Source organism: Eublepharis macularius, chromosome 13 (assembly GCF_028583425.1).
Source record: "Eublepharis macularius isolate TG4126 chromosome 13, MPM_Emac_v1.0, whole genome shotgun sequence".
NCBI lineage: Eukaryota > Metazoa > Chordata > Lepidosauria > Squamata > Eublepharidae > Eublepharis > Eublepharis macularius.
In genome coordinates this window covers 59,876,629-59,889,553 of record NC_072802.1, presented here as the reverse complement: position 1 = coordinate 59,889,553, position 12,925 = coordinate 59,876,629, and positions in this window count along the sequence as shown.

The window sequence follows — 12,925 nt, the reverse complement described above, 5'->3', positions numbered from 1 at the left end:
CCAGTCCCCCTCTTTAAGGGTTCAACTGACCAGGAAACGCCTGAGAAGACCAACTCCCTGTTGATGCCTCTGTCTGACCTGGAGCCACTACCAGAAGCCCAGCCAGGAACCTTCAGCCCAAGAGTCGTCCCCAAACCCCTGGAGGAAAAGGACTGGATCAGAGGCATGGACCCAGGTTTTCAGAATTCCAGTAAGATGCTTTGAAACTTATCTTGTGCACCTCACTTTAGTGCACACATCAGCAGTGGTATCGTAGACAGCAAGCTAGCAATACAGAACTCCTCAAAATAGTCCTGAGTGAATGAATTGGCTCATTAAGGACGGAGCAAAAGTGACTGTCCTATTTGCATCCTTTAAAAAAAAATAAGTCTTCCGTTGTGCTGCTGAGATTTCTATTAACAAAGAAAGCCAGAAGCCCTAAATATGAATTTGCCATTGTCTGAATAATAAGATGTATAAGCGCACAACATAATAAAACGGAGCTGGTTTTACACCAATTACCCTGGCATGAATCTGTTCTTGCGTCTCAGCAGATAATTTGTCTTTAACTGGCTGTGAAAAAGTATTTGTGAAGATTGGAAAGCTATATGCTCTGATTATCTGACAAGTCTGTTGGGGTAAGGGGCAGATTGGGGCCAAGAAACAAGTGTGAAGTCTGGCAAGAGGGGGAAAAAACCCTCCTCTTATTTAATTACGCAGCATTGACCTCCTCAAGAAATTGCATATCACAAATATTGCATATCACAAATATGTTTTGTAAGTGACCGGGGAACTGAGCTCACTTGCAGCATATGCTTTCTGTCTCAATATTGTCCTTCTTTTTGTTAAAACATTCAATGTCGAGTGTCTGTGAAACCGGGAAGACTGCCATTCTTGGACAGCTCTCCCTTAGATTTGTTAAAGTGTTGGGGTGGAATGCTAAGGAAAGAGAACTGATCTGTGTGTTCAGCAGAGGCACGTGGTACAGTCCTGCTGGGAGGATACCTTTTCAGAATGCAGGGGAAGGACTGCATGTTTGTGAGGAGGTAGAAGAATCCCTTTCTTGTGCTTAGAAAACTAATCAGAGTAAATGTTCAATTAGAATCCTTCTTCAGAAAAAGGTATTTTGATAATTCTGGGCCTTGTTCCTCATCAGCAGTCTATTTCATTGCAACTTGTCCTGCAATTCTGTTCTAACAATGGAAAGTGAGCTCTTTCCCACGTGACTTTTTACTACCAGGGACAGGAAAACCCTGTGTTGGTGTCAATGCCACATTATCAAGCCCTATTGTATCTGCTTTCATTGAATGTCCTGATCATATTGTATTTTTGCTCTGTGAATGCCCTAGCTATTAACGATATTGTATTCACTAGAGATGGGCATGAACCGAAATACAAACCAAAATTAAGCATGAACCAGGACGGTTCATGGTTCGTGAACCATGGTTCGTCAGATCCCATTTCTGACGAACCGCCATGAACTTTTAGGCTGGTTCGTTTGGTTCATTTTTTGGTTTGTCACTGCAGACCGCCTGGTGCCAATCAATCAGTTTCCTAAGCAACGGGATGGACTTCCTGAAGACCTTCTGCTGGCCCAGAAGTGACCGTCTGCTGGCCCAGAAGTGACCTTTTGCTGGCCCGGAAGTGACCTTTTGCTGGCCCGGAAGTGACCTTCTACTTTATTGTAGCATAAGCTTTCGAGAGCCACATCTCTCTTTGTCAGATGCATTGCCAGAAGTCTAGATTGTTTCTTCTGGAATTCCACCTCTATAAAGTGAAGGGTAATGGGACAGCTGCTTTACCAGTCCCATTACCATCCCTTATCTCCCCTCCCCCTTTGCTTTCTTCTCCAGTAAGTTAAAGGGGTTAAAGGGCACTGGAAGCTGCCATAACATGGGCACCTAGCTATTCTTTGCACAGCGAATACAACACAGATATGGGTCCCAATGGGGCCATATCAGATTGGGGCCATATATAGCTAGTTAATGTGCAGAATGGTGTGTACAGGGAAGGAAAGCTGCTTAGCCTTTTCCTTCCCTTCCCTTTTTAGATTGTAAGCTTGAGGACAGAACTTCTTTCTCAATTAATATGAGCTGCTTTGGGAGAGGCTGGATATGGACATAATGTAAAATATTTAAGGTATGCTTGGTTTGTGCTAAGCTCCAACCATTGATACTGCCTACTTTGACTGATAGTGCTTCTCCAAAGTGTCAGTCAGAGGAGGCACCAGCATCTTCTGTCTGAGGTTCTTTAGCTGGAGATTTGGAGTATTGGATACTCTTCCACTGAACCATGGCCCCTCCTGTATTAAATCACTATCACCTACAGCTGCTGGCCTCCAGGTGGTAGCTGGAGATCTCCCAGAATTACAACTGATCTCCAGGCGACAGAGATCAATTCCCCTGGAGAAAATGGCTGCTTTAGAGGGTGGACTGTATGGCATTATACTTCACTGAGATCCCTCCCCTCCCCAAACCCCGCCCTCTCTTGGCTCCACCCTTAGAATCTCCAGAAATTTCTGAACCCTAGTATCACCTACTCCTGACCACTGTGGTCATCTTCTGAGGTCCTGCTTCAAGTGCCCCCACTTTCTGGGTTTTTGTATATGTATTTTAGTTTTGGTTTTAATTGTTTTTTATGATGTGCTTTTAACTGATGGCTGCCTCAGTAGCCCTGATGAAGGCAGAAAGATGGCATATAAATTTTGTAAATAAATGAATACTATTATTATTGCTACAGTGGCTCTCCAGGACTGTGGGCTGAGATGGGGGGCATGTAGCTCAATAGTAGAGAACTTTCTTTGCACAAAGTCCAGGTATCTCTAGTTTAATGATCTCAGGTAGCTGATGTTGGTAAAGAGTCTGGAGCATTTCTGCCAGCCAGAATTGGCAAAGCTGGGCTTTACAAACCATTTATCTGACTACTACTACTATTTCTCCTCCTCCTCCTCCTCCTCCTCCTCCTCCTCATTATTATTATTATTATTATTATTATTATTATTATTATTATTATTATTATTATTATTATTATTAGGTCCACTCAGAGCAGATCACTTCAATGAGCACAATATAAAAACTAAAAACAGGTAGCATGACAATAAAATCTACAAATGATACCATTCAGTAAAAATAGAGCAGCACACATATTTCACAGATCCATCAACATCAAAAACCTGTAGGGCGGGGTGGCCAGCTGCCAGATATATTGCAGACCAGGGGGCAATGCCCCTCCCATGGCAGGAGACTGCTTGGATGGCTCACCTGCCTCAACTGCCATATGCCTGGTGGAACATCTCTGTCTTACAGGCCTGGCGAAAAGATAGCAAGGCTTGCTGGGCCCGAGTTTTCCCAGACAGAGAGTTCTACCAGGTCGGTGCCAGGTGATATAAGGCAGCTTCCTATATATATTGAAAGGGCTTTCCCAACACCTGCTATCTGAGATAACTTTGGTGGAGATGGTGGGGATTGAACCTGAAACCTCCTACATGCAAAGCAGGTACTCAGCCACTGAATTACAGCCTCTCCCAACAGTCATGCTCTCTGCTTGCCTGCATATTTCAGGTGCAGAGAGCGCCTGCCTCATTTTTAATGGATTGGTCTGTCCACCTCCTAAGAGCTGATATTTGATCATAGGAACAAATAAAAAGGATGAAGAATCATCTGGCATAAAATCACAGGCAAATAACTTCTTATTGGCCCCCAAAACTGCAAGTGCAGGCCTCCTCCCTTTCTCCCCTTTTTTAAAAAAAAAAAAGAAAAGAAAAAAGGAGACGAAACCTTAATTAGAATAACGCGGATTTCAAAGGGAATCCTATCAGTCTCATTATACTGCTCCCGATTTGTTTTTACCTCCTATTGATTTATAATTAGCTTGGGCCATATTCGAGGCTACGCTAATCAGTACGGCAGGGATTCTGAATTAGTCATTTCTTTCCCACAGTGTAAAAGTTAATCACTATTTTGGGTTCACTTTGAAGTTCCTGGGGGAAACCCAAAAACATTCATCGACGGGAAGTCAGTTTCTCCGTTGTATTTGCCTTTCGCCTGCTCTCCTCTGTGTCTATCTGGACAGTTTTCTACAGATCCAGAAATGTGTAAACCTCATGGCATCGTGCCTGCAGTAATTGGGGGGGGGGCAGCTCCACATGGCCACGGCAGATTTTGTAAAATAATCATAGTCACAATGTTTATGTAGCAGGGAGTTTCTATTCTGCTTTCGTCCCCAAATTTCCAAAATATGTAATAGACAATTTACACAATCCAGTTTAAATACACAGCACAAACCCCAAACAAGCATATCCCGGGACAGATCCAGATTCCCTGGGCCAAGGCTAAGAACCACCCGCAGGTAGGTTGCTCCCCCTCTGCCCTCCAGCATTGGCCATGCCATAGCAGCACTGTGTTTATGAGGAGCCACCCTTTCTCTCAGGGATGGCCTTTTGTTGCTCCCAAAGCTGAAAAGTTGAAGTGGAAGATCACGGGAATTGTGAAAGGGAATTGACAGCTCCCCCACCTTCCTCTCTCTCCAAAAAGAAGAATCTGGCAATGGAGGACTCTGAGAAAGTTGATGGTAGGATGATCGGTAGGCCCCCGTCTCTTTCTCTTAGCAGCGCAAGGACAAATCAATCAGCACTCCTTGCATCTTCCTGATTGCTTGTGACCTCTTTTTTTGTCTTCCAAAAATGTGTTGAACTTTGCTTTGGGGGAAAAAAAAAGGAATTTGCTCCAGCTGGTGAGTTCAGGCAGCTTTGAAAGAACAAATAGCCTCTGCTCAGAGGGCTCTTTGACGGTTACGTGTTTAGAGATTATTGTCATTCTCTGGATATCCTGGGCTTCATTTATTTATTTTACTGTATTTATGCCCCTCTTTTCTCCCCAAGGGGGACCCACAGTGGTTAAAGTGTTCCTCCCCTTCACCATTTCATCCTCACAACAACCCTTTGAGGTAGTTATGGTCAGGGGTCATTTCGTAGAAAAAGAGCTGGAGGAACTCATTAGCATAACTAATTAGCATATGCCACGCCCTTACCATTACTGGAAGTGGTTCATTAGCATAACTGATTCGCATATGCCACACTCCCTGACATCACCTATCCTGGCTGTTTTGGACCCAATCCTGGCCATTCAGGGCCAAAATTGGGCCCAAAATGGCAAAAAGGGGCTGAAAATGGCCGAAGAGGGGCTCAAAATGGTCAGGATTGGGCCACTGCTGAGTGGGAGAGTGATCCACCACCCGTCAGAGGCCCAATCCGGGCCGTTTTGGCTCCAATCCAGACTAAAACGAGCCCAAAATGGCCGAGAGTCAGGTGGGTGGGGCCACCTGACATGTGACCTCTTTGGGGAACTGCCAGAACTGCGTTCCTGTGCGTCCCCCCTTGAAATGAGCCCTGGTTATGGCTGAGTGTGTGTGTGACTGGCCCAAAGTCCACCAGAAAGCTTCATGGCAGAACATACATTCGAACCGGGATTTCCCAGGTTCCTTCCCACAAAAAGGATAAATGTCATGTAGTATTCCTCTTCTGTGAATCAGCAACAGTGTTTGAAGGATGATTCCAAAGATGGCCGGGGTGAGGGAGAGAAGCTGGGGCTGTATTATTTATTTATTTAAACTTCTTTTATTGTTCACCTTGTTCAATGAGGTTCAAGGTGAATTACAAAATTGTAACAGTGCAATAAAGGTCAGCCCAAGAAGTACTCGGAGATACATGAAGTTGCCTTATACCGTTGGTATCAGACCATTGGTCCGTAGTCTGCTCTGACAGTCAGTGGCTGTCCAGGATCTCTGCAAGAGGTCTTTGACAGAACCTACTTACTTGATTGTTTTAATTGGAAAAGTTGGGGACTGAACCTGGGACCTTCTGCATGTAAAGCGGATGCTCTACTGCTGTGCCTGCTCCAGGGCATCCAACAAAGAATGCTGTCTGTGTCCATATATGTGAGAGGTGCAAAAGAGACTCTTTCGTAGCCTCTTCCTATCTTGTCCGCTGCCTGCTAGAACCAAGGGAGCCAAACTGAAGGATGTGTTGTCTGTAGCGACAGTACTGTGAGATTGTGGGGCACAGGGGTCTGGGGTTGGGCTGGGAGAAAAGATACACCATTCTGATGTTGGGAATGGAAGGAGAAGCAGGCTGCACAGGCTTATCTCGTAAAACCATAAGAAGAGCCCTGCTGGAACAGATCAAAGTGCCATATAGTCCAGCAGCCTGTCTCAGACACTGGCCACTCAGATACCTCCAGGAAACCAATAAGCAGGAAATGAAACCATTAACCCTCACTTGCTGTTTAACTGGTATCTCTTTTATCCAGCTTTGCATACCAGGAGCTGGCAGACTTGGTCTTGTCAGCTGAAATGCCGAGTAGAAAGGTAAAAAGGGGCAGACATTGCAGAAAAAAAGATGTGGTTCCATTTGAGTAAAAATGAAGAAACTCATGGTTTATCCTAAAGTAGGAGGGGGGAGATTTTCACTGAGTAGTAATCCATAACTATCCTCGTTATTGGTTACTGGTGTCTATCCACATATGGTCAAGTAGCAGTTCAGGCGACAGCTACCAAAGAACCATTTTTAAGAAAAATGTAAGAGAATGGGCTGTATGTGGGAACCTCAGCTTTTTATTATTCTTGAATGTCTCTGGTTAGCAACAAGAGAGATAAATGTTGCCAAACCATGTTCCTTAGGAGATTATTGCTGACAAACAGCAAAAGGTCATTGATTTCCAGGGAGTGGAAAGGGTAAACAGAAACCAAGTCCTTCAAGATCAAGGTGTTTCATTCTGACTGGCATTCTTTCCATTAGATTAGGCTTTTCTGTGTCCATGTTGTTATTTTTTTTAAAATAACGGGTTGAATCTTATCAGCTTTTCCACTTTTCTCACCCCTGAAAAAGGCTATGCTAGGAATGATGGGATGAGCGTGGGTCAGGCAAGGTTACCCCTTCTTCCCTCTTGAACCAGGGGGAAATCTGATAGGATTCAACCTCATATTGGTAGTATTAGGTTTCAGGCCTCTTGCCTATTGCCTCTCTTTTCTTTCAGTGCTGGTTTCCTGTTTGCAGGGAGTTTTTGTTTGCAACATAGAGGGACGTGTGATAATGTGATCCTCGCAACTGCAGTCTGTAGCGCTGCTGTCCATTGTACCACCTCATTTTCCTACGTGCGTGAAAGCCACAGCTAAAACACTGAAACTTCTTAAGTGGTTTCACAAAACTGCTGCCATAACCCTTCTGTTTCTAGCCAGGCATCCCCCAGTAATGGCAAATTGATATCGTGTATTTCAGTTCCATATTGGATCCTTTGCACCCTATCCTTTGCACCGTATACTTGCTATGTTGAAAACAGCGGGATTCAGGGTGAGCAGCTGCGAATATTTCTTCAATTGTGAGTGTGCTTTTATGTCTGTATGATCATTGCTAATGTATATTACTCCTTGACAAACTTTCAGAATACGCTTTAAAGCAAACAAAAACCAGCACGGAAGCAAACTAACCTGTCAAGTGAGTAGGTTCGCTATTAGTCCAATAGTCACACTAGAGACCACTTTCCTAAATAAGGCTAAACCTTCCCACACATGCTTTTTTGTCTATATGGTTTTCCGAGTAATGCGAGTTTGATTAATGTAGTTTTATAATCTGCTAAATGACTAGTTTTAATCGAAATGAGATTCATGAAGTGAGGCTTGAGGAGTCGGCGGGGTAAAGGCTGAAATGTTTTCAACTGGCTTGGACAATTCTCTGTTCAAAAATGCCAGATTGATATGTCATAGGCCAGCCCCACCCCCACTGAACAAGTATCTAGTGCACCCACTCCCAATTTATGAGGGGAGACAGCAGAACTTTTTAAAAACCAAATAGGAAGGAAGGAAAGGGAGAGGACGGAAAGGAAGGGATAGTGATAGAGGAAAAGGAATGAAGGGAAAACAAACGAGGCAGCTTTTATTTCCAGTTTTCTATTTCTTTATCCCGTTCTTTGTTCTCATCTGTTTATTTTTAAGGCCCAAACTCCACCTACCCAAGTGCACAAAAACGTCATCCTCACTGCACAAAAGGTGTCCGTCATCAAGCTAGAATAAATTCTACAGTTCTTTGGGGAAGTGGTTGGACTTGTTCCTTGCTGAATGTGAAGCTGATGAGGAAGGGTAAAAAAAAAATGTATTGCAGAGACAGCTTGCCACGATACTCTTAAAAAAACCCTTGCAAGTGAATGGATAATTTTCCTTAGCTAGCAGGTTCCTGAATTTATACGTAATTGGAGAGAAGCTGGCTATACCTGGGGCCATTTCTGAAATGGAATTCTGAGCGGCAAAGCTTGGGGCGGCCATTTTTCCTTGGCTCTTGGTTGTGGAGTACAGCAGAGCATCTTCTTAAAAAAGAAAACCATTTTTCAGCCAGCAGGCCCAAGTGACCTCCCCTCCCATACATAATATTTTAAAACAATAATTTAATAAAAAAAATTCTCACCCATTCTCAAATTCTCATGCCTTCAGCATGACAGCAGCGTGTCACTTAGAGGTTTCCTCCAGAAGTGATGTTGCACAAATGGGGGCTTTTAAAATTACTTTTTCCTTCACCAGCCAAAGAAGCCATGGTGGAAAACAGGGGTTGCCATTGTCAGTGGGAAACCTGAGAAACCACCTGTTTCTAAAACCCTTGCTTTGGGGCACTGTTCCGATCAATCCTCTTCAACATCTCACAGTCCCTCCCTCAGCATTTTGTCACTGATTGAAGAGATCCTATGCTGTTATCCTCTGAATGCCAAAGCCTATATTTTCAAGATTCGACTCCCTTAGGCCTCATCCTTCAGGAACTGCACAAAGGGTGCTATCCCTCAGGACAGTTGATCTCTTTTAATGCCCCGTTAACCAAAGCAGAGAGGAACCAGGCGCTGTGCATCACCAGAGATGGTTTAAGGTAGGGTGTAACTGCACTGTAGATTGCCTAGGATTTGAGTTGGCAACAGATTCTTCTGGTCAGCCATTTTGGGATGAGGGACTTGAGTGACAAGCTTCTATCTGCACAAGTTAATCTGCTGGGAAGTTGGGTCTCTGCTTTGGCTTTTCTTCTTGGCTGGTCTTGTGACCATAATAAACCCTTTGACTTTGGCTTCTCTTCTTCTTTTCTTTAAAATATTTTTAAATCCACACTTCTGCTGAGTACCTCAGGAACCAAAGCAGTAAACAACAATATAAAAACCATATAAAACAGTTTGAAAAACAGTAAATGTTAACAGATATGAACAGATACGTTGAAACCCCAACCTAAAAATATCTTATCCCCCTCAACAGCAGGGCATTCCCCCTTTGTCCAGGCTCAAGTAGTCCCAAACAGAATAATTCTGTTTTGAAGCCTCATTGGTGATCCCAGAGAGTAGAACCGCCTCCAGGAGGCCTTTCCAGAGACATTGGAGAAGCGCCTGAAAAAGCAGACCATTATAGAACATACCATAGACTGAACAGATCTTTTTGGGAAGAAGAAAGCTGCTGTATGGGAATGTGCCCTCTGATTGGCTCTCCTCCTCTCTGTGTTTCTTGAAATATCCCAGAGGATAGGGTAGGTTTGCCAACTGCCTGCCCGAGCAGTCATTTACCCACCACTGTGTTCACCCACCCACTGTCATTGATGATTGTGGCAGGAGAAAAAGGGGGAGGAGATTGGCATCTAGGGTTGCCAGGTCCAGGTTGGGAAATTCCTGGAGATTTGGGGGGTGGAGCCTGGAAAGAGTGGAGTTTGGGGAGAGAAGGGGCCTCAATGGGGTATACTGCCATAGAGTCTACCCTCCAAAGCAGCCATTTTCTCCAGGGGAACTGATCTCTGTGGCTTGGAAATCAGTTGTAATTCTGGGAGATCTCCAGCCACCACTTGGAGGCTGGCAACGCTACTGGCATCCAATCCTGGAAGTGGTGTCTCCACCGCTGGTGCCAGGGTTTCTAGCCCCCGCGGCCACCCTCCCGCGCACAGTGTGTGTGCACCCCCAGACTGTGTGATGATGTCATCACGCACTAAAGCCGGGCCCATTGGCCGGTGGGTGGCTGGGGCAGTGTGCGGAGGCTGCCCACGCTCCGCACGCCGCCCCGGCCGCCTGCCGTGCCTGGCCCTCAGCTGCTGCGCCCAGCTGGGGGCATGTGGCAGCGGCGGTGGTGCGGGGCTGGCCGGCTGCACGAGCTGCGGGCCAGGCATGCCAGTTCCGTGGTGCGCACCTCTGCTCCCAGTGCCCCTTCCGGCTCCGCAGTGTCCGCCTCACTGCCTCAATGGTGGCACCAGCCCTGGGTGTCTCATTTGGTCAAGTCTCTAGGAATTCTCCCAATCTCTATAATAAAAAACACTGAGACTGGGGAGGGGGTCCTAGAGTGTCAACCAAAAATAATGTTACTTTGGGGTATGATGCAGCCCCCCCCCCAATCTTCTGGGGATTGCAGGTGCAGGCTAGGATGGAAGATACAGTGTGGGGGGAAAGAGAGGATTACCTTTGCTTATGCATTCACTATTCCTGTTTATCCAAGTTCAACGGCTGGTGATGGAGAAGTCAGGCAGATTCTGGGGGAAGAATGTGGCTTTGGGAAATGCTGATTACTGAAACCCCACCTAGGAACCCCAACCATGTATCTTTCTCACATGCAATAATATCGCCAAGGCTATATATGCCCGTGACAACAATGTGGTTGAAGTTTTTGTTTTTTGTGTAGCTCTCTCTGTTTGTGTGTGTGATAGGGCAATGGCAACAGTGCAAGCGCACAGCAGCAATCATGAAGCAAGTTGTTCTGGTGAACAAAAACTACATTTTGATATCCTGTGATTTTAGGAATTTATTTTTAGTTTTATTCTCTTTGTCTAAAGATGAGGAAAAGGTTCTCTCCTGATCCTTTGAACAGATGCTACCTTTGAATTTTGAAAAAGAATAGGAAGACTGGGGGGGGGGGGGGTAGAAATTCCCGTAAAGCTTGAGTTATGAAAAGACACAACTACAAAATTTTAAGATAAATGCTTCCCACGATCAAAAGCAACATTTGGAAGTGAAATTTTAAAAAATAAAATAAAACATTTTCCAGCCCTATCAGCCAGGCAGCGTTTCTAATGTGTTTGAAAGGTGTATGTTTATCAATGAAAAGAATAAGATCTCACAATTGTAACCTGTGCCTTTTTAACTCAATGTTTGTAGTGAACAGTGATTTGCGTGCATTTTTTTTAAAAAGGCAGGGTTATTTTCTGTGAACCAGTGGGGGAAAAATCTTTTTTTCTCTAGAGAAGTTAAGCTTGTTGCTATAGTTACTGAGCGTGCGCCTCTGGTAGGCTCTCTTCCCCCCTACCCACTTCCTAATGTAAATTGTTAAATACATCTCTTACTGCCTGGAATATCTTGGTATTGAGGTTGCTTAGAGATGTTTCTGTTCCCTGCCAGTTTGGGATTACACGCAGATACCAGTTGTTTCACTATATACAGACATTAAATGCAAATCATAGATGTGCTGCAAATACAAACACTAAAACAGATATTTGTTTTTAGAGATCTGCCTCGATAACTGGGTTTTCGTTTTGAGATAGAATGGTTTCAAGTTCCAAGGGCAGGTGCTTGATCCACATGCACTTCCAGAGGGGCAGAGCATGCAGTTATTTGCACAGGCAAAAGGCTCTCTGGAGTCTCCACATTTGAAGGGAGAGGGACTCTGTATGGTGGCCTCTGGCTGGCTGGCTCTCAAGAGGTTGACCCCAGAATGTGTGCAAGGCTTTGTGGGTAAAGGTCTGGAATGTTCTTACGGGACAAAAGGCCATGAGAAGTCATCATAGCCCGGTGGGAGCAAGTGAAGAATGATAAAATGAGCACAAGGGATGCAATCCAACTGTGCCCCAGTGTCTTCTTGTCCTCGGCACTAAAAAATAGCAGCAACAGAGCTCCAGATCAACAGCAGTTGACTAGGGTGCCAGAGGTGAGGGAGCACTGGGAGTGACAAGCAGCAACCCTGAGCAGCGCGTCCAGCCCCAGTGCTGCTGCTGCTGGGCCTGCCTGCCCCTGCCCCTTTGAAGGAGGGAGCAAGGAAGGAAAAGCAGGCGGCTGTGAGCTCTGACACTGCTACCGGGCTCCCCGCCCACTTGGCTTGCAGCAGGGCAGATCCTTCTCTCCCACTGTCCTCTTTCTCAAGTGACCAGAGGCTTGGCTACGAGTACAACAGCTCTGTGTGTGCCATGGCATGGGCCGTGCCGAGTTAGTGGAGAGTGCCCAGCTAGCGGCTAGCCTAGGGCGTCAAAGACCCTTGGGCCAGGCCTGCTTCAGTTCAGTTAAATTACAAGAAACCCAAGGTTTGGCTTATTAAAGCCTAAAAACCTCTTAAATGGTCTGAGAAAGGAGACAAATGATGTTGCTGCACATAAGTCCTAAGGGAAGCATTTCACAGAACTGCTGGGAAGGCTGTGCTTCTAGCGGATGCCTGTCTACAGATGCCCTCCATGCATCTGACGAAGAGAACGTGATTCTCGAAAGCTTATGCTACAATAAAATTGGTTAGTCTTAAAGGTGCTACTGGACTCTTTTTGATTTTGCTACTACAGACTAACACGGCTAACTCCTCTGAGTCTACAGAACGTACTGACATCTTCAGGTGCCTGGTGTACCACAAGAATCCCAGAGTAGTCGACTTTCTTTTTAGGTGTAGTTGTTGGTGTGACTCCTGAGGAAGGTTCCATGAAACAAGTCACTTGCTGGCTCCTTGTCGAGTTGCCGGGTCCTTGCACCCTCTCTTTTTTATTACACCTGTGAAAAGAAACAACAAGACAAAGAAAAAAGATTAATTTGATTATTGTTCAATTGCTGTACTGACCTGTTGTTGTGATGTTACCTCTTCATCGTTGCTCCTGTTTATAGCACCTGTCATAAAGAATTATATTTGTATTGTTTCTTAGCCGCAGACGATGAGCATTTATGTATAAGTTGTATTCTTTGGCTTGATATATGACTGTATGAGA